The 22,203-nt window shown below is 40.4% G+C and overlaps 1 protein-coding gene and 1 pseudogene across 1 annotated transcript in view; both read left to right on the forward strand.

The window, feature by feature from the left end:
- Positions 1 to 22,203, forward strand: part of LOC144368167 (uncharacterized) — a 155,316-nt gene that overhangs the window by 51,097 nt on the left and 82,016 nt on the right. The window lies entirely within an intron of this gene.
- On the forward strand, positions 10,731 to 12,914 carry LOC101977441 (BUB3-interacting and GLEBS motif-containing protein ZNF207 pseudogene; annotated as a pseudogene).

The following is a 22,203-nucleotide window of genomic DNA, read 5'->3' on the forward strand; positions in this document are numbered from 1 at the left end:
GTTTTATTTTGGCTTATAGTTTTGGTCCATGATTGACTAGTGTTATGGCTCTGGGCCTATGGGAAGGCAGCACATCATGGTGACATTGCATGCACCATGGCCTCAGAGTGGATAAAAAATATGCCCCCACTTACCAGAAGACCTCCCACTAGGCCCACATCTTCCAGTAGCCCCAAGCTGAGAACAGTCCATGAAAACAGGGCCTTTGGGAGCCACTCCAGATCCAGGTGGTAGCAGCAGTTTTCTACAGTGATTCTGCATGTCTGCATTTTTACTGCAACCTGTCATGTGTGGAATTTTCTACTTGTGGTGTCATGTCAGTGTTCAAAAAGTTTCAGATTTCGGGGGCATTTTGGATTTTTGGATGAGGGATGCTTGACCTCTGTTATTGTTATCATTTTGCAATATTTTGGCTCTTGTTCCTGTTACAGCTTTGAGATAGGCTGGACACAGGCATTCTGAGCTTTAAGTATTAAGGGACTCCCCCAACCCCAAGATTAACTGACAGAAACTCTAGGCTCAATGTTTGGAGCTGCAGGTGTGTATCCTTGTTCTTTGCTTAGGTGACAGCGTGGGCGGTTGCACCACAAAGGAAGAGGCTGCCTTAGACGCCAGGGAACATTCAGAGTGCTCAGGTGGTTCAGCTGGAAGCCAATGCCTGATGTGTCCATCTTTGCGGTGGTGTCCTTGACTGTTAGCCTGCAGTTAATACTCGCTAGCCTCAGTGCTGCCTGGGGGCTCATGGACCATAGAAACAGTTTGTTCCACTAGGCATGTCCCCATTTTGCTGACCTTGGATTACCATATAGTGGAGAAGAAATAACCCAGTTGTTTGAAGTTTATGGAGGCCTATCTTCTTCTTTTTTTAAAATTTTATATGCACACACACACACACACACACACACACACACATACACACACACATACATACATACACATACACATACATATGAGTTGTAGTTGGACACAATACCTTTATTTTATTTACTTATTTTTATGTGGTGCTGAGGATCGAACCCAGTGCCTCGCACATGCCCGGCGAGCGCTCTACTGCTGAGCCACAACACCAGCCCCGAGGCCTATATTCTTAACGTTCCTGCTCGTATTATTGTTTTTCAGAGACGTGACTGGAGTGGGGGTCTTGCTGCTGGCTGAGCACAGTGACCCTGTAGATGCTGCTATTGCGATGTGGAGAGAGCAGACCCTTGAGGGATGCAGGGATCCCTGCAGAGCTGGGCACAGTGGAGACCCCAAATGGGAAGCAATAGGGCCAGCCGGCTGGCAACAGGGCAGGCCCCAAATCGGTTACTTCCATATGGCTAAGTCCTGTTCAGTCTTAGAAAATGCTGAGAATTGGTAATAAAAGGGAAAGCGCTTGTACGGTATTTTAAGTCAAAAGCAGGATATAGAATTGAATACACTATCACTTCAAGTAGAGATGAAAGTCATGCAGAGAAGACTGGAATGAAGTGGACCAAAAGTTGGTAATATTTTTTTTTTCTGAGTGTGGGATTAATTTTTTTTTTACTTTTTATATAATTTTAGTTTGTTTCTAAGTGTTCTGTGGTACCTAGTCCTTAATAAGCAGGAAAAACATGTTTTAAAAATCACTTCTTTTTTACTGCAGACTCTGAGGTGGACAGCAGGGCTCTTGGCAACGTCAGGAGGTGGGTTGGCTCCCACGTGTTCTCAAGGATCAGGGTGTGGGGTTCACTTAATAAAAGATCCATTGTGTGCAGGCATGGCTGATTTCCATGTTAGTGCTGGAATTTTAAATGTAAAATGTAGATTAAAATTTGCTATTCTTCCATGTATCTGGGATTATCTCTTGTAACTCAGGAACCAGCAAGTAGTTTATATTTATTATTTTAAATTATGCTCATTCGTGCAGACTATAGTTAGGCAGCTTATCTTTTAAAATACTTTAATGTGCCTTTGGAAACTATTTTATTGGCTATATCAGCTAGTGGATCCACTCATTAAGAGATTGGAGAATTACATTAATTAATAGCTTTATTAATTAATAGATCAGATAATTACTAAAGAACCAAAAGGCTTCAGTTGGCACAGTCAGCCAGCAAGTGCCAACTTGGTCTTGCCGTTCCAAGACCCTGAAACCCTCCAGCCCCAGACCTTAACCTCGGCCACCCTGGCCACGAAGACCAAGATCTTCTGCCAGCCCCTGTGCTAGCCTAACTTAACACTGAGCTTCAGAACAATTCTCATAACTACTGCTGTTGATTGGACTTTGCAATAGCAATTTTGGACGTGTTGGCACATTTCACCTCTCCACACTTCCACGTGGCAGGTGTTATTGTGCTCTTTTTATACAAGAAAAAGCGGCCTCCAGGAGGCCTGGATAATTTGTCCCAGTTGCCCAGCTGGCTGGGGACAACCCTAGGCAGCACCTCCAGGAATTCTTTTTGCCAGGGGGCTGCTTCCTTATGCAGGTGTCTTAGCAATAGAACTCAAAATTAGCATGAATCAAATCAAGCCAAATAGTTAAGAAATGAATAGCTGCATGGCTGGAAATAAGACTTTTATCCACCAAGATTTAATTTTATTTGCAAAGTATTTGCAATATAATAGACCACATTCAGCATGCCCTTGTGTAGAAATATTATGCTGTGGTCTCTCCCCAGGCTTTATTAGGTAGGTACAACTAACAAATTCAATACTTGGGGCTATTCACCCTCATGGAATCAATGAATAATTAACTTAGTTCTTTATCCTGGTTAACCAATTTCAGGGAGCAAATAGCCTTTTCTATGTCTCTCGTCTATGCATGTTCTCTGTATCTTTCTCCTCACAAAATGGTGAATTACAGGGGGAGAATTTCTCTCCTTTAGCTAGAAGACCCTGTTTCTTTCACTTTCTCATTAGTTCCCCTGCCAGGCTTAGTAGGTTTTTTGCACTGTTTATAGAAAACATTGAGTATGTTCTTAACTCTTCAGAGGTCAAGATTGTTCTTAAACTTTGTAACACGAAAATGTTCAAATGTACACAGAAGCGGGACAGCACCTCTGCCCGCCTCCTCAGGGACTCACTCCACTGCTCTCCGTGGTGGGTCACCTAAAAGCAAACCCAAGACCAGTGTCACTTGATTCACAGCACGTCAGTGTGTCTCTCCAGGCTACAAGGACTCTTCCCTAAGTCTGTAAATTACTGATCCTAGTAACCATTAAACACTGACAGTTCCTTTACATCCTCTAATATCAAGTCAGCCTTCATGTTCCCTAATTGCCTGATCCATTCCTTTAACAGCAGATTTTTAAATTGTGTTTAATATGAGATGCATTTCACTTATCGTATTGGTTTTTAATATTCACAGAAATCTTGATATCACCAGGTAGGAACCTGCCCTCCTCCACAGTCATTTCCAGTGGCTCCTCTCGTAGCTTGCAGCTACACCATTGTCCCTGTGGGTCCTCCCATTCTCCAGGGGTCTTCTGTAAACAGGATCCTACAGTGCGAGGGCTGTCACCACTGTCTTCCCTCACTTAACATAACCCTTCCAAGGTGCATCCATGTTGTAACATGTCTATTGTGTATTTATTCACTTTTATTTTTTTCAGTGCTTACTAGGCTAGCACTCTACCACTGAGCTATATCCCCAGCCCCCCCCATCGTTCCTTTTTATTGCTGAATAATATTTCTACTAAATGCAACATTTTGTTTATCCTTGCATCAGTTGATGGACATTTAGGTTGTTAACAAATGACATGAATTCAATTCATTAATGTCTTTTTTCCACATATTTTTATTATATTGAATTTTTAATGTTACAGCATTCTTGCACAACTATACCCACCCCTCAGAATTCAGATTAAAAAATGGTACAATGGAGAGCCTCATCCACCTGTTGATCAATATATTAAAACTCAACTTATGCATTTTGATCATTTAAATTTTGGGGGAAGGAGGTACCAGGAATTGAACCTAGGGGCCTTGAATCACTGAGCCACATCCCCAGATCTTTTTAGTATTTTACTTTAGTATTTTATGGGGTCTCACAGAATTGCTTAGGGCTTCACTAAGTTGCTGAGTCTGGCTTTGAACTTGCAATTCTCCTTCCTCAGCCTCCTGAGCTGTTGGGACCACCATGCAAAGCTCATTTAAAAATATATATTTTTTAATGATGTAAGAAGCCAGGCATGGTGGCACATAACTGTAATTCCAGCAGCTCAGGAAGCTGAGGCAGGACAATCACCAGGTTGAGGCTCTAAGCAACTTATGGAGACCCTGACTCAAAATAAAAAATAATTAGGGCTGGGCTGTGATTGAGTGGTAAAGTGCCTCTGGGTTCAATCCCTGGTACCAATAAATAAATAAGAGGGGTTCAAGCCTGCTTTACATCTTCAGGTTTGTGGGGCAGTGAGCACCAGGTACCGCCCCCTGTGCTTTGCCCTTTTCACAAGGGCATGTCCAGAGGCCTGCAGGGCAGTGCTGGGAGTTTCCAGAGCTGCCTAGAGCTCCACATGGGGTTGAGACATGGCTTACTCAGCCAGTGTCGTGCGGTCTTACTTACAAATAGCTCTGCCGTGCTTGGCCTCGTGCAGAGGGTGTTTTATATTTTGGCCAGGACAGCTTTAGGATAGATTCCTAGAAGTGGGGTTGCTGGGCGGGAGGACAAATGCTTCTGTGATTTTTCTAGGTCCTGGTGGAGGTGACAACAGGAATCTTCCCTAGCACTCAGCAATCATCTATTTTGTTGTTCAATTTAGCAAAACGAGGTTGCCTTCTCCTATTCCAAACATGGACATCTTTTAATTTTGAAATAGATATTTAGGAATTCTTCCTTTCTTTTCTTTTCTTTTTTGGCAGTACTGGAGATGGAACCCAGGGCCTTATGCATGCTAGGCAAGTGCTCTACCATTGAACTTCCTTCCTAGCTCTTTTTATTTTATTTATATCCTCTGCCTCAGCCTCCCAAGTACTGGGGATTACAGATGTGGCCCACCTGGCCTAGTGATAATTAGGGAATCCTGATGCTTAATGGTCAAATGTACTAAATTAAACTTCAGATTTCCACATATAATCCTAGACAAAATAATATTTTGTATAATTACATTTATTTCTCAATCTAATGGGAAGTTGTAGGTACCAGATATTATACACTGAGTTGTGAATATCATGTAAGGTAAAGGGATTGGTTGTTCTTTAGATTGATACTTAATTCCATAATAATATGCTTTAGTAGGTTTGACTAGCTTATACTGGAAATTCTGTATTTACAGCAACTGCGATTTTGAAAATATATCATCATGATTAGTACCTCTTGAAATCTAGGTATCTCCAAACTCCCATTAAGAAAGATGAGAGGAGAAATGTCACTCCTGGCTTGGGGAGTGTTTCAGTTGCTGCCATCCTGGACATGCTTTAGTTAGAGCCAGAGATCTTTCCGTCTCCTAACTCGAGTGCGACTGCAGGGAATTTGACCCGTGGTGGTTGGTGACACTGTCGGTCAGCATGGGGCGCATCAGGAAACCACCGGCCACACATGCTCTGCCTCTTGCTCTGGCTGCTGTCCCTCAGGCCTCTCAGACCTGACAGTCTGCCCATGGGAAGGGACGCAGCATGCTCAACTGAAAGCCTCAGGTGTCACTTGACAGAGGCTCTTCTCACCTGTGAAGGGGCATGGACTGCAGAGCAGGAAATTCCCTAAGCAACATTTAGATGGAAGCCTTTCCCCTGTAGGCAAGCAAAGCAGGGTCCAGGGGGCCTCACCTGTGGTCACACTGCCAGTGGGGGACATAGCAGGCACAGCGCCCTGGTTCCTGACCTTACACCTGAGTCCCCTCCCTGCTCTGCCACCTGCCTTCCTTTGCCTGGCATCAGTGCAGAAGTGATGCTGGGCGAGAGCGTGACTGGGGTCTCCCTCCAGCTCTCCTGGTGTGCGCAGGAGCACCCCGGGCCACCTCAGGTCCCTCCACCATGACTCATGCTACTCAGGACACACTCTGGTGTCCAAAATGGAGCATTCCTCCATGCCAATGTGGCTACAGGACATCAGCTGCCACTTCATCAGCTGCCACTTCCGCGTGCCCGCTCTCAGCTCCGTCCCTCACTCCCAGGCTGCAGGATGGGCACCATCACTCTTTCTGCACTGATGCCAAGGCCTGGGTGAGGCAGTGAGCCTCAGGGCACTAGGGCAGGAAGTCGGGCTCACCGAAGGAGCACTTCTCTGAAAGTGATTGGACACGGCTGCTCCACTTCCCTGCTGTCCTCATGGTCCAGGCGGAACCTGTTCAGTGAAAGCTCCATCAGCCAGCTTTGCACTGCTGTGACAAATGCTACTGGTGACCTGCTTACAGGAGGAAAGGTTTACTTTGCTCCTGGTTTCAGAGGTTTCAGTCCACGGTCACTTGGCCCGTTGTCTTGGGCTGGGGTGAGGCAGAGCATCACAGAGTGAGCATGTGCTGCAGGGAGCTGCTCACCTCAAGGTGGCCCAAGGTGGTCAGCAGGCAAAGAGAGAGCAAAAAGAGGCCAGGTCACACTGTCCTTGTAAGGGGATGCCCCCAGTGACCTGCTTCCTTCTGCTGCTGGACCCCACCTTCCACAGGTCCCACCTCCCTCAGCACCACAGGCTGTGACCAGGCCCTCAGCAGTGGGCTCCTAAGTCCCTGCTGTCTGGAGGGCAGCTGCCCTTCCTTCCCCTAAGGGAGAATGCGAAGGGCTTCAGAGCCTGAGGCTTTTGTGATTTGGTGACAGGAAAGGAGCCTGGAGAGACATCACATGCTGAATCGGGGTTCAGTGCACTGTTGGAGCTGGGGTGATGCTGGTGTGGGAGAGGCCAGTGGTGTCACACGTGGGGGGTGTGGCTGGAAGTGATCTTGCCAGTGTGGGAGCTTCCCAGCCTCATCCCAAGGGTGCTCCCTGGCCCTCCCTCCCTTCTCCCTCTATCCTTCCCTGATTTCTCAGTCCGGCTCCAGTAGTTCTGTCTACTTCCGATGCTATTCTGGTAGATTTTAAGGTAAAATTTCTTGTACGCCGTGCAGCGTGCACTTAGTTTTCATTACACAGGCTTTTAAAATCCTATTTCTGCTTTAGGGAGAAGGGCAATGCTAGGTTATTATGAGGCTGAATTTGAACTATAATTCAAGAAGGAACGAGCAGCTAGGTGTGGTGGAGCACGCCTGCAAGCCCAGCCCTCGGTGGGGCAGGCCAGCCTCCCTTCTCCTGAGACCTGATTGTAAAGTGGGAGTCAGGCCAGGCCTCAGTGCTGGTCAGGAGACGTGGTGTGCTCCACGCTACTGACCCTGCCCATCTCCAAGTGCTCGGGGACTGCTGTCATTCCAGCAGTTGCATTTTGCCTGGACTGACCACCTGCAGCAGGTGTAGCAGCAGGCTCCCCAGGGCCCAGGAGTGTGGGAGGCCATCCTCACATGTGATTTGAGTTACCTCCCTGGCTGGGTGAGAGGCGCTTAGACACAGCCATGTCAGAGCCTTTCCCACCCTGTCCCAGGTACGAGGGCTTGTCCGTGCAGAGGCGTGCCTGGCCACTGCCCCGAAGACCTAGTAGCTGGCCCTGACCTTGGGATGCTGCCCCCCTTAACCTTCATTGGATGGGATTTTCCCTGGAATTTTTTGTTCCCCAATAAAAGCTCACTCCCTGGCGTGCTCTCCCTCTCTCACTAGTCTCTTCTGTAAACCTCTCCACCGCATTAGGTGGCTGGAGGCGGGAGCTAGGAGAAGCTGTCCTGGAGCTGAATATAAAAGTAAACGAGAGTCTGCCTCTTTAATTTAAAACTCACTAGCAATTTTTCATGCAACGAACCTTCTTTTATGAAGCTCGCGCTGGTTGCCTGGCAGACAGGAGTGTTTCTGGGGTGTTCTGACCAGAGCTGTAAGGAGACTGGATTGGACAGAAGCAGATGGCGGGAGATGTGCTGGTGCTGGAAGGCTGAGAGGGGAGACTCAGAGAGAGCAACAGTGGGGACAAAAAGAACAGTGCCACCAAAGCCCACTTATTCTCTGTGCCCAAACCAAGGTGTCAGCAGGTAGTTCCTTCTGTACTCCAAGGGAGCACTGCTCCATGGCTCCACTAGCTTCAGGTGGCTCCTGAAGTCTCCGGCGCTCCTCAGCTGGAGACATATCACGCTGGTCCCTGCCTCTTCACACAGCCTTCCCCTGGGTATCCACACATGGCCTTCTTGCAAGGGAACTCTCACTGTGTTTAGGGACCACTCAATCCAATGGTTTCATCTGGCCCCCTACCTTGATAACACCTGAGAAGAGCCAGTTTCCAAATACAGCCATATTCTGAGGTTCCCAGTGGATGCAAATTTCGTGCATCCAAATTAGGAGCTCAGTATGTATATTTTTTATATATATATATAATTTTTTAGTTGTAGATACACACAATACCTTTATTTGTTTTTATGTGGTGCTGAGGATCAAACCCAGGGCCTCACATGTGCTAGGCAAGTGCTCTACTGCTGAGCTATAACTCCAGCCACTGTGTATTCTTAAAGAATGGATGAGACTGAAAGGTGGGTAGGGCAGAGAGAGGAGGCTGGGATGAGGCGGACAGCAGGAAGGAGAGCAGATGTGAGAGAGACTGAATTCTTGGATGGGAGCCACGATGTGTCTACTGAGGAGGGCATTAAAATAACAAGGGAGTATGTCCCTCTACCTCAGCACTAGAAGGTATTTTAAAATTGGCATTTTGTGTGGAACTGTCATGGGTAGTTTGAAGACCTAAATTTAAGGCAGATTTAATTTTGTAATTAACAGGTAAATCATGCTAGTGTTTTGAAATGAACTTTTATTTTAGAATAGCTTATATTTACCGAAGGGTTGCAGGGGCAGGCAGTCCCCTGGACCCTGTGCCAGTGACCTTCTTGCTCACGATTCTCTGGGGCCGCTGTTGGTACAGTGTTAACGAAAGCCCATCCTCTATCAGATTCCTCACTGCCCTGCCCTTGCTGTGTCCCAGGAACCCATCCATCCAGGACACCATGTTGCTTAGTCATCTGTCTCCCAAGGCCCTGCTAGACTGACGGGCCCCCTGTTTTGATGACTGGGCAGTTTTGGGGAATTCTGGTCAGGGGGTTCCTTGGCCTTCAGTGTAGGGGGCCGCCTTCTGCACTCCTGGTCAGCCTCGGGTTGTGATTTCAGGCAGGAAGACCATGGTGAGTGTCACTCTCTTCCCATCTCCTGCCGGGGTACAGGTCCTGGGCGTGACTCACCTCTGCCCGTATTGACCACCTTGTGAGGGGTCAGGCTTTCCCTGCTCCACCTTGTGTCCTGTTTGGAAGGAAGTCACTGGGCCACCCACACTGAAGGAGTGGGAGTTGAGCCCTGCCTTCTGGAGGGAGTACCTATAAAAGTCAAGAACATGGACATTGTCATTCGGCCTGGGGGTGTCCCCGTTTATTTATTCATGCAACCATTTATTTATTTGATTTTATTTTGGGGGCGGGATGAGTGCAGTCATTTATTTTTCAGTCTGTCCTTATGAATACCTACACTGCCCTTTGGTTACAATCCAGCGCTCTGTTCCAGCTTTGGCCACTGGGAACTTTCAGTTGGCTCCTGTATCCCTTTGGCCTGCCCCCTCAATCCCGGGTTTGGGAGTTCTCTGTCACTGAGTGTTTCTCTCATTATCTCCCCCTTGCCTATCTGTCACTCATCTCCACCAGTGAGAGACCCTGCTCCTACCATCACCACTGCCTCCCAGGGCTGGTCACCACCAGCACACGGTGCTCTGCACAGTTCCTCTGTCTTTGTCTTCCAGTCTCTTCTGACCTCCAGAGTTTCCAGGAGGTCACTTCCCCTCACCCTGCTCAGCGGGGTTGTGGCATGCATTTGCAGTAGGGTTGGACTGGAGGTGTGGCTGTAGGTGTGGCAGAGCACTTGCCTAGCCCCCAGGAGGTCCTGGGCTCAATCCTCAGTGCTGGGCTCAATCCTCAGTGCTCGTAATGCAGGTAGATTCGTGGTCACAGGTCCCCATCTTCACGTTGGATTTTACTTGGTTACATCCAGTTCCACTCTTGGTGGGTCTCTGGATTTTCACAAGGCGTGGTGCATATATCCACCACCACAGCATCATAGAATAACCTAGAACATCTCCTGCTCGACCCCACACCAGCCTCAGCCAATGTGCCCTTCCAGAATGTCATGTGAATGGAATGACACAAACTCCCAGAGTGGCTCACTCAGCCACGCTATTGGTACCTTAGTTTGTCCCTTTTAAATCCCAAGTCATGTCCACTCTGTGGTGAGAGCACTTTGTTTCTCTGTTTACCTGTCCAGGGGAATCTTGATTGCTTCCAGTTTATGACAGTCACAAATGAAGCTGCTCTTTGTTTAAAATGCCAAAATTCAGACCAAAGAAAGATTTTTACAGATTCAAGAGAGAAGCACCAAGTCATTGGTAAAAGGTAACACATTTGGATAACTCAAAGGGCCAGAAGGACACGCAATAATATATTTCAAGCATTAAAACAGAAATACTATAGTGGCACCTCCTCATACACAAATGCATCTTCATTAAGGTTCTCCACAGACCCTCACCATAATTGTTCTTGTTTACAATGTATTAGCAAAGATCTCTACAAAATGGCTCAAATGTGGTTACACTCCCTATTTCTTTTTGATCTGCTCTGACTTGCAGAAACTAAATCTACCCCTGGGTTTCTTGTAGGATGAGGTGGTGGCCATTGGGTCAGAAAAGTGAGCAATGTATTTCCTCCTTTTCCTGCTTTTTTCTCCTCCCTTTAATTTTCCGAAAGGACACAGCTATGGGTCGCAAGAAGAAGAATTAGCTGAAGCCGTGGTGCTGGTATTGTAATAGAGATTTGATGATGAGAAGATCCTTATACAGCACAAAAAGGCAAAGCATTTTAAATGCCATATATGTCATAAGAAATTTTATACAGGACCTGGCTTAGCTATTCATTGCATGCAGGTTCATAAAGAGACAATAGATGCTGTAAGGAATGCAATACCTAGGAGAACATACATAGAGTTGGAAATATACTGTATGGAAGGTATTCTCGAAAAAGATATGGATGAAAGATGACAACTTCTTGAACAGAAAACACAAGAGAGTCAAAAAAAAAAGAAGCAACAGGATGATTCTGATGAGTATGATGATGATGACTCTGCAGCCTCAACTTCATTTCAACCACAGTCTGTTCAACCCCAGCAAGGTTATATCCCTCCAATGGTTCAGCCAGGACTGCCACCAGTTCCAGGAGCACCAGGAATGCCTCCAGGCAAGCCTCCAGTAATGCCAGGTGTTCCTCCTCTGATGCCAGGTATGCCACCAGTTATGCCAGGCATGCCACCTGGATTGCATCATCAGAGAAAATACACCCAGTCATTTTGTGGTGAAACCATAATGATGCCAATGGGTGGAATGATGACACCTGAACCAGGAATACCACCTCTTATGCCTGGTATGCCACCAGGTATGCCCCCCCCATTCCCTGTCCTGGAATTCCTTCAATGACTCAAGTACAGGCTGTGTAAGCATCAGGTATTCTTAATAGGCCACCTGCACCAACAGCAACAGTACCTGCTCCACAGCCTCCAGTAACTAAGCCTCTTTTTCCCAGTGCTGGACAAATGGGGACACCTGTAACAAGCTCAAGTATAGCTTCATCCAATTCATAAAGTCTTTCTACATCTTCTAAAGCTCTGTTTCCTAGCATAGCACAAGCTCAGGCAGCTGTGCAAGGACCTGTTGGTACAGATATCAAGCCCTTAAATAGCACCCCTGCAACAATTACAGAACCCCCAAAGCCTACATTCCCTGCTTATACACAGTCTACAGCTTCAACCACTAGGACAACAAATAGTACTGCAGCAAAACCAGCAGCTTCAATAACAAGTAAGCTTGCTACACTTACAACCACCAGTGCAACCAGTAAGTTGATCCATCCAGATGAGGATTTATCACTGGAAGAGAGAAGGGCACAGTTACATAATTATCAGCATAATCTTCCTCGACTAGGACAGGCCCCAATCAGTAATCCACCAGTTGGACCAATTGGAGGTATAATGCCACCACAGCCAGGCATCCCACAGCAGCAAGGAATGAGACCCACAATGCCACCTCATGGTCAGTATGGTGGTCATCATCAAGGCATGCCAGGTTACCTTCCTGGTGCTATGCCACCATATGGGCAGCGACCACCAATGGTACCCAATAACCAAAATGGGCCTCCTCAACCTCCAATGGGAATGAGACCTCCTGTAATGTTGCAAGGTGGCCATTACTGATCTTGCTTCATCCAGTTTAATAGGTCTGGAGATTAAACCTTTTCTCAACTTGTGCTGTTTATATAGCCGAGCTTCCGTCAATAAGGCTTCATTGTGACTTTAACAAACATTATCTTCCCACATACCAGGAACTATTGTAAATTTATTTTAGATGGGAAAAATTATTTGGAATAATAAAGCAGGAACTTTTCCTGAGGTTGCAATTTATACTGTATGGCTTCTTTTTCATGTTTCATCTAGGCTTTTAGAAGTGAAGTATAGTAAATTTGGATTGTTAAATTGTAAAGGCGCTGGAATTACATGAACATACCACCTTAATAAAGGCAAGTTCTGTAAGCTTACATTGCTATTTGTAAAGTTATGCATTCACAGCATTTCAGATGCTGTTGGACTTCATGTCCCCAACCTAGCTTGGTGAGGGCTGTTTCCAAGTACCTGTGCATTGGAAGTCTGAATGTGTAACAATACTTAATGTATTTAGAGTTCCTCATGTTGCAGGGTTTAAGAAATCTGACCCACAAAGGTCATGTGACTTTTCTGTACTGTTAAACTTCATTGTAATAAAGAGAGATAAATGTATGCCTTTTTTTTCATAACCCAGCTGTGGACCACTGCCTGAAAGGTTTGTACAGATGCATGCCACAGTAGATGTCCACATAATAAAATTCATAGTTATCAATGCAGTTTTGATACATTATTGAATTCTGTCCTTTGAATAGTAGATTGTTTCTTAGCTGCATGTTTTAAACTGAACAGTTTATATAGAATTGTATGTTGATATTTCTGTTAAGTATACATATTAATTATTATGCAATAGGTTTGAAATCTTCATATTGTCACCTTTCCACACCCTTGGGTGTCATCATATCTCATAGATATTTAAAATATATAAGCCTTAATAGTTTTTCCATGAGCTATTTAGAGCCTACTGCCAGACCGATTAATTTCATGCTGATTATTTTTGAGATTTCAGTACTGCATGGACCTCAGAAGCTTTTCAGGTACAAACTTCTAGAAGCTTAGGTGCATGTAGTAATAGCTACTTATGTTGTTAATGGGTTGTTATGTGTTATTCTAAGTGTACTACTGTGCCTCTTGGGGTAGTTTGATGGTAATTGGTGAACTGACAATTTTTAAATATATTAGGTTCCTGGAAGGTAACATTATTTATTTGATTAGATGGATACCTTCTGTTATTAAGCCTACTTGGCTTTGCTATTTTTATCCTTGGCAAATTTGAATATTATTGTGATCTAATAGAGAACTTTTCTGTAGAGATAACTGCCATTATTCAGTATTTTGTGTTACAAATCTTTTATAATAATAGCCCTTGTTGGACTTTTTGTTTTTCCTGATATCTTTAAGTATCAAATAATCCACAAAATAATTATCAATGAATACAAGTGGAGTTTCTCTAATTGTAAGGCTTCTAAAAAGTGATTATTTCTTAAAATAACTTTGAGGTTATGGGAAAAAATGTTAAAAAATAAAGTTTTAAGGCAAAAAGGCTTTAACTTTGTAGGAAAATATATTTAAATGTGTACTCATTACAGAAGAGTTTGTATTTAAGTGAATAATTTCAAGTATTTTAAAGCTGAATGGTTTTTAAAATCTGGTGCTGTGCTCTTCTGATATAGCTTCTGTACTTTGGTACCATTGAGGTGCAAAAAATTCCATACTTTGAAAAGACAGAATCCATTTATCACCAAGAAAGCTTTTGCCAGTCCCACAATCCTTTCCACTGTTTGCATAGCTAAATTGTTTTGTAATATGCTTAAGTTTTTTTTAGTCACTAGTTTTTTTTTTTTTTGGTCACTAGTTTTTCATACTTCCAAAGAAAATCTTTGTTGAAAAGTATTTAAGGTAAAAGTGGCCTGATTAAGAATGATTAATCATTTATAATGATTAAATAGGAAATGCTCTCCCAAATCAGTGTTAATAAAGGATTTCATGTACAGATTTATCCACAAACTTTATAAGAGTTGGTAGACCTTTATAAAAATTGTGTAAAGCTTTATGTGAATTTTATGAGAAGACCAATATTTTATAGCAAATTTTATTGTTCTCTGGGGTCCAAAGGGATAAAAAAATTTAAACAAGTGATAAAATTCTAATGAACAATTAATTGATGGTGTTATGCATGGCATTTAAGAACTAAGTACATGATCTTTCCTGTACCTTGTAAGTTATGTGGCTCATAGGTGATGCCCATTTAGTGTTATGTAATCTGTAATTTTCATGCACCTAAAGATGATTAAGCTTCTAGAAAATACCTCTTACCTAACTGCTTCTGGGGTCCTTAATGTGGTTGAATCATGAGTGGGACAAATTATGTTGAAATAACTCTTTTGACTTGTGCTTCTTTAAGTAGTAGATAAAGTTGAGTCAAATTGAATTTTAACTGTCCTACTTTGAGGATTTGATAAATTCAGGCAGGCACTGTGATTGCCATTATTGAGGAAGTTATAAGATTAATAGAACTGTAGTTTTGGCTCTTTCATCTACTCCACTTATCATCCTTTGTAGAAAAGCAAAAACAACATTTTCTCTGGCACTAGTTTCTATTTTATAAGATTTACTACTGATGATAGTAACAAGGCTGGCAAATGAGGATCAATTTTTAAGAGACTGCTGGAATTATTTCATTTGAATTTGTGTTTTGGAAATCTCTCACAATTTTTGCCATTAGATATGGGAGAATACCTATTCCATTGAACAAGTTATGTATTGAACTCAGTTTAATTAAACTTATATAGGGGAAAATTCCCTTTCCCTAGGAAAAAAACAATATGGGCTCAAAATGGAATTGTAGTAGATAAAAGAGCTGCTCTTTTCTCCTTTTCTTGCTTGATCATTGGATTTTTTTTTAAAAAAATTAATGCATGTTTTTTAAATTAATTGGGTAATGTTTTTCTAAAATTAAAATTTTCTTCTTCCTATAGCCCTGGCATAGGACAGGCTGAGGCTGAGTCTCAGTGTTACTCTGTTCAGTCTGAGGCAAGTAGGATTTATTTTATTCCTTATAGGGGCTTTCACAGCTTTATGGCTGTTGGATATTTATGTCCCCAAACTTGCAGCAAGTTTGGTGAAGGCCCCTAAATTTAATTAAACTTAGGATTTTTATAATCTTTGGGCAGAGAAGGCTTTATATTAATATTCACATTTGACTGTGGTGTAAACAAACAAAAACAAATTATTTTATATTACATAATTAACAGCCTCAGTAAAGTTTACATTATTGTATAGAACCTCAGTAAATTGACAATTTGACATTCTTAATTTGGAGGCATGAAATGTTTCTTTCAAAATTTTCACTTTCATTTCTAGGAAAATCTTACTGGTTATACTTTCCTCAAACTATTAAATTTAAGTTAATTATTGGATCTGCCACAGGGTACTGATATATGTTATTAATCTTAAGCTTATACATTGACATCAAGGTTGAAAGGTCATCTGGAGATGTTTGTGATTTTTAATATTTTCAGATGTCACCACATTAGAGCAAATGTTAATGTAGAGCCCTGTGAAGAGTGGGAATGTTGTATGTCTTTGTGTGCTTGTGTGGTATGTATGGGTGTAGAGTACATGTGTGATAGAAAAAAAGGGTTTGAGTGTTACAGACCTGTCAACCTGGATAGTTTACTAATTTTTAGGAAACCAAACTAAAATTGGATTATGTGGCAAAGTTACAACTATATTAAACTGGTTTTGAAAATGATTACTTCATAGTTCATACTCACTCTTAGTGAGCAGTGTTTTATGCAGTATGCAGAGATGAATAGTATCCACATTTGTTTCCAAGCAAGATTAGTTTTATTTGGTGAGAAAAGTTGTATGTCTATGTGTGTGTGTGTTATAGGGGATAAAGAGAAAATTGGGAGAGGGGCCAAAACAAACCTGGGTTATGTTTGTTCCTTCTTCTGTATTAAGACACCATCCTAGCCAGATAGCATTTCCTCTGAATGAGAGCAATTAACATATGGTATGATATAGACCTGTATTGTGTTTTTATTCTTGGAAACTTAAAAATCATTAAAAGCAATTCAAATTTGGGGAAAAAAATTACCCCTGGACTTAATGAATGCACTCTGCTTCTGTGGTATAATCTGTAAAATCCCTGACAGTTCTAAGAAATGAGACACCAGGTAACTTATGAGAACTCACAGAAAAAAAATAACTTTCATGTAGACCCCTGCAAAAATGTATACCTTCAAGCTCCCCTGTCCACACCACTGGGTATAAAGCTCAACAAATGTCTAGACTCAGTATTCAGTGAAAGAATTTGTTTTAAGTGAAAGCTCCCTCTGGAGATGCTGGAGACAATAAACCTGCTTCCTGCTAATTCCTCTGGAGTCCAGTCTCATCTGTCTTACTTCAGTACTGCCAGTCTATACTGTGATCTGCATCAAAGTTATTCTTCAGAAATAAAGACCTTTCAAAACAAGAATAAACTAAAATAAACTATGACAACTAAGCTACCAGTGTAGGAGATTCACAATGGAATTTTATATACACAAGAAGAAGATTAAAATAAATCATTGGAGAATACAAAGAATTAATGTAACCAGAAGAGTGGATAAGCAAATGCGAATTAAGAGTGAACCCTCTATTATAAAGAAACACACCTAATTAACATTGGATTCACATCGTGTTAATTATCAACTTAAAGATATAGACTGAAATATTCAATTAACAAACAAGACCCAAATGTATGTGGTTTACAAGAAACACACGTGAATTGCAAAGTTGTTCACATAATAAAAGTGAAAAAATAGAGAGATATTCCATGTAAATGAAAGCCAAAAAAGTAGTAGCTATTTGTAAATGTGATAAAGGTGACTTCAAGCAACAATTACTCAAATGTAGCAAAGAAGGTCACTACATACTGCTAAAGGGAAAAATCCAACAAGAAGAAAAACGTCTGTAAAATATTTACATGTGAATGGCATTGCAACCAATTTTATAAAAATAATCACTATTCAGTCTAAAGGGACAGATAGGCCCCAATAAAAAACATAAGTGTTGGTGAAGTTAATACTACTATCAAAAGTGACTGGTTAGGTGGACAAAACATCAATAACTGTCCTATATATCACTTTTACTTTATATCATATCAACTTAATAGTTATCTACACACTATTTCATCAGAGAAGAACAGAACTCATAATTTTTAGCATACAAAAAACTTCTTTTCTAATAGATCATATATTAGGATACAAAGCATGTCTTAGTAAATACAAAACTGAAATAATTCCCTCTAGCCCTTACCACATCACAATGGATTGCTATCAGAAAATAACACATACAGCCTTTTTAACAAGTGGGTCTGGGAAAAATAGATACACACATGAAGAGAAAAAGTAAACTCAAGAGTGGATCAAAGATTTAGGAATTACACAAGAAACTCTACAACTGCTAGATAAAATTGTAAGGTGAACTTTTCAACACATTAACACAAGCACCAATTGCCCTAACAAAACTTGTAAAGCATAAGAAATAAAACCAAGAATCAATAAGTAGGATGGCATCAAATTAAAAACTTCTGAACACTAAAGGAAACAAATAAAAGCATAAAGACAGAACCTGCAGAATGGGAGATCTTTGCCACCTGATCCACAAATGCGTGTTAATATCCAGAATATATAAAAAACTCAAAAACTATTATAAAGCAATTAATAACTCACAGAATAAATTGAAAAAAAAAACTAAAGAGATCGTTCTTAAAAGAATTACAAATGAACAATAAATATATTTAAAAAGTTCAACATCTCCAGCAGTTTGGGAAATACAAATAAAAACTATATTGAGATTTTACTTCACTCTCTTCAGGATGGTAATTATCAAAAACTCAAGTAATAATAACTGTTGATGATGCAGAAGAAAAGTACACTTGTACATTGTTGGTGGGACTGCAAATTAGCACAAACACCCTGGAAAGCAATGAAGAGATTCCTCAAAACACCAGTAATGTATTACCCAACTCTCCCAGTCCTTGGTATATATTCAAAAGATTTAAAATCAGCATATTTTAGGAATGCAGCCCCATCAAATTTTATGGCAGCACAATTCAAAATAGAAAGGCTATCAAAAAGAAGCCTAGGTGCCAATCAACAGATTAATGTATAAAGAAAATGTGGCACATACATGTAATGCAGCTCTACTTAGTAAGTCATCAATAAAAAGAAATAATGGCATTTGTTAGTAAATGAATGAAAATGGAAAATGTCCTGCTAAGTGAAATAACTCAGACTCAAGAAAGTCAAGGGTTGAATATTTTCCCTTATATTAAGAAGGTAGATAAAAATAAAGAAAAAATGGGGGATTCCATAAAAATAGAGAGGTCAGCGGAGTAGAGGAAGGAGATTTAAAGGGATGAAGGGACTGTCAAAGGAAGTGTGGTGAAATGAATCTGAAGAAATTTTCCTTTGTACACTTAGGAATATATCACACCGAATTTCACTTTGATGTATATCAATGATGTACTAATTAAAACAACTACAAATAAATACAAGAAAGAACAGTGGAGTAGATAAGAGATAACAGAGGTAGGGAAGGGAGAGTACTGGGAATTCAAACTGGAAAAATATATACCATGCTTCTATGATTATTGCAAAATGAACCCCAATATTATATGTGAAATAATTATCTAATTATAAAAGAAGAAAATAGTGAGTAGAACTACAGAAACTGCATGAATACTTGAAGAATTAATAATACAGTTGCATAATCAAAGAGTCACTGATGAAATCAGGGGTGGAAAGTTTTAAATAAACCAAGAACCACAAGAGAGTCAAAACACAACATCTATATATTTATGGGACAAAGTAAAAGCAGTTATTTTTTATTGCTTGTTTTTTATTTTATTTTACTGAGACATTGTATGTAAATATAATAGTGGAGTTCATTATACTATATACAGAAATGCACATGTCATATTTTGATAAATCTTAATGCACAGGAACTTTTCTTTCCCTTCTGATGTCCCTTCACTAATCTACCAAAAGCAATTGTATGAGGGTAGTTTATAGCAATGGCTACCTCCATTAAAAATCTGAGATATTTCAAATTAAATACCTTATGAAGCATCCAAAGTCTAAGACAAACTTCAGTAAATGAATTCTAAAACCAATACAAGAAAGGAAATAATTAATGTCAGAGCCAAAATTATAAAATAATTAAAAAACATATTAATAATAAAACAAATAATTGGTTATTGAAATTGTGAATAAAATTGACAAACCCTTTGCCAAGGGAACTAAAAAAAAGAGAAAGAAGATTCAAATGAATAAAGGTAAAAACAAAAACAGAAATATTAAAACAGACACCACTGAAATCCAAAGATCTCTAGAGACTATAGGAAACCTTATTTGTCAATGAATGGGAAAATCTAGATTATTTTAAAAACTAAAATTGCAACAAAAAAATCTAGAAGATATTTGTAAAATATGGCCTAACATTTTTGAATCAAAGGGATAGAAAAAAAAACAAACAGCTCAATAACAAGCAATTAGGTTGAAGCAATAATAACAGGCCTCCAAGACCAAATGTGAATGCATGGCTAAATTTTATCAGATATTTAAAGAAGAACTGATATTAGTCCTCCTATTACATGTAAGAGCAAAGGAAAGATTCTTCCAAAGCAATTCTGCAAAGTATTACCCTTACTGGAAAAGCGAATATGAACAGAACAAGGAAAGAAATTGATACCAATATCCATGAGGAACATAGTACAAAAATCATAAAATCTTTACAAATAACATTTGACAACACATTACAAAATTACATACAGTGTCAGGCATGGTGGTATATGTCTACATTCTCAGAAAGGCAGCAGGTTGTTGAGGAACACTGTAATTTCAAAGCCAGCCTGGGAAATTTAATGAGACCTGTATCAAAGTAAACAATAAAAGGTGCTGGAGATGTGGCTCAGTGGTACCGTGCTCCTGGTTTGAGACTCTAGTCACATAAAAACAAAAACAAAAACAAATATATAAAAGCTGGTTTTGCTCTAGGATGATTCAATACATGCCAATCAATAAAACTAATGCACCACATAGAATCAAGGGCAAAATTTCATGATCATTTAAGCAGCTGCAGGAAAAGCCTTTGATAAATTCAATCGCCCTTCATAACAAAGCCCCAAGAAACTAGAAATATGAGAAATTTATTACAAGATAATAAGGACCAAGTATATCAAGCCCAAAGCCAATAGTATAATGAAGAGGAACTGTTAGAGTCTGTAAACAAGTCAGGATGGCACCTGGCATTTTTCCAGAGAAATGTTAGAGTCTGTAAACAAGTCTGGATGGTGCCTGGAAAAATGCCAGAGGGAGTGGTTTGTGAAGTAAGGCCAGCGAGCCATTAAGTGTGGAGATTCCTTATTGGTTGACTGATGTATCTAGTTTATGCTAATTAAGATAAGCTGTGCAAAATGTATAAATACCTCTGTTGTCCTACAATAAAGGGCTTCTACTCCTGCTGTATCAATCTAAACAAGTTCCTTGTCACCCCCCCCCCTCCGCCCCACACTATTTTGCTGCAGCTGGAGTGCGGCAAGGAGCATTTTCACTAAAATCGGAAAAGACAAAAATGTTCATTGCTACCAATCTCACTAATCACAGTACTTAAAAGTTTAGACAAGAGAAAGAAATAAAAGAGATTCAAATAGGGAAGTTAAAATGTTAAATCATTTCTATATGCAAATGATATAGTCCTATTCTTAGAGGAACATAAATGATGTATCATGAAAATTCTACTTTTGATGAACGAATTCATCAGAGTAACAGGAAACAAAATAAATATATAAGAATAAAGTGTCTATATACCATAGCATACCTAGTGAGAATGAAGAAAGAGTAATAGCTCATTCAAATAGCTTTAAAAATAGCTAGGAATAACCCTCAAGAAGGAAGTGAATGACCTCTTCAAAAAAAATTACAGATTGATGAAAAAGGAAACTAAAGAAGAAAATAGGAATTAAAAAGACCTCCTATGTTCATGGAGAGGCAGAATTAATATTGTGAAAATGGACATAGTGCCATAAATGAATTATATATTCCATGTATTCCCATTCAAATTCTAATGACATTTTTCACGAAAATTGGGAAAAAAGAACTACTCCTAAATTTGTATGGGAGGAAAACAAATAAACAAAAAAAGACTTAGACAAAGTGATGCTGATTATAAGAGAAATAATGGATAAACAACAATGCCCAATTTCAAAATATAAAACATAGCCATGGTAATAAAAACCATGGCCCTGGTGTAAAGAAAGACTCATAGACCAATGGGTAGAAGAAAAGTCAGAGAGCAAAGTCACACAGATGCAGTCATGTGATACTAGGCAAAGACACCAAAAACATATTTTGGAGGAAAGACAAAAGACATTTTAGAAATAGTGTTGGAAAAACTAGATATCCATATGTAAAAGAAGGAAACTAGATGCCTATTTTATAACACTATACAAGAGTTTATTCAAAAAGGACTAAAGACATATGTACCAGACTAGAAGGTTTACAAATGCTAGAAGAAAAAATATATGGAAAACACTTCAGTATGTAGGCAATGACTTCCTGAATAGAGCTCCCTATAGTTCAGAAAAAAAGAGCAACAATGGATAAGAGGGGGTGCATCAAACTGAAAAAATTCCTGCATAACAGTAAGAAGTGGTAGCCTCCAGAATTGGAGAAAAGAGTAGCTTTACTAGCTACTCTTCTGACAGAGGGTTAATAACCTGAAAATATTAATGCAAATATCTTAACACCAGAAACACAAAAACCTTTTCAATCAATGAGCAAATGCACAGTGAGTCCTCAAAATAAGAGATACAAAGGCCAACACTTCAGTGAAAAAAAACCCCATAATATCTTTATCAATCAGGAAAATGCAGATCAAAACAACAAGCTCCCATTTTACACAATTCAAAAAAGTAACCATCAAGAAAGCAAATAATACTGGGAAGATGAGGAGAAA

Source organism: Ictidomys tridecemlineatus, chromosome 2 (assembly GCF_052094955.1).
Source record: "Ictidomys tridecemlineatus isolate mIctTri1 chromosome 2, mIctTri1.hap1, whole genome shotgun sequence".
Taxonomy (NCBI): Eukaryota; Metazoa; Chordata; class Mammalia; order Rodentia; family Sciuridae; genus Ictidomys; species Ictidomys tridecemlineatus.